The sequence below is a fragment of the Corvus brachyrhynchos genome, unplaced genomic scaffold (genome assembly GCF_000691975.1).
Source record: "Corvus brachyrhynchos isolate BGI_N302 unplaced genomic scaffold, ASM69197v1 scaffold61, whole genome shotgun sequence".
In the NCBI taxonomy this organism is placed as follows: Eukaryota; Metazoa; Chordata; class Aves; order Passeriformes; family Corvidae; genus Corvus; species Corvus brachyrhynchos.
The window spans coordinates 1,486,610-1,487,134 of NW_008236478.1; the positions used below are offsets into that span (position 1 = coordinate 1,486,610).

Consider the following 525-nt stretch of genomic DNA (forward strand, 5'->3'; position numbering starts at 1 on the left):
ACTTTGAAGCCAGTGGGAAGGAGGCAATGGGAACACGGATAGCGAATGCCTCTCTCAGGCCACCTCCGCGGGAAGGATGCCGGGGCTGCTGTGTAAGTTGAAATGGGGGAGAGGGAAAGCACCCCTTTGGGTGCCTGGCATGGGGCTGCAGACTCTGCTTCGGTCTGCAGAGTCCTGGAGAGATTCCCCTGGCCAGGGGGGAGCCAGTGGGCTTGGGGACAGCACTTTGGGGCGACTCCTTGTTTGAGTCCACAGCGGCTTGGAGGCGACATCCGTGTGCGGGGTGGGATGATGTGGGGTAGGGACCCTGGGGGACCCAGGGGCTGCTGCGGGGCTTTATGGCGCGGGCGGGTGGTTTCAGCCGTGCTGCACTGCAGGTCTTGCTGGGGAAGGGCTGATGCCAGCGCAGCGGGGACTGGCGCCCGTAGCGGGACAGGCGGCCGGGGGGGGGGGGGGGGAAATCCCTCCCTGCTCCCGGAGGGAAAATTCGGTACATCTGGCGCCACGGAGCTACCAGGCAGCGCC

At 65.9% G+C, this 525-nt stretch overlaps 1 protein-coding gene across 1 annotated transcript in view; it reads left to right on the top strand.

Annotated features, from left to right (window-relative positions):
• NFKB2 (nuclear factor kappa B subunit 2) overlaps positions 1-525 on the top strand; it is an 8,291-nt gene that overhangs the window by 631 nt on the left and 7,135 nt on the right. The gene's annotated exons all lie outside the window — the stretch shown is intronic.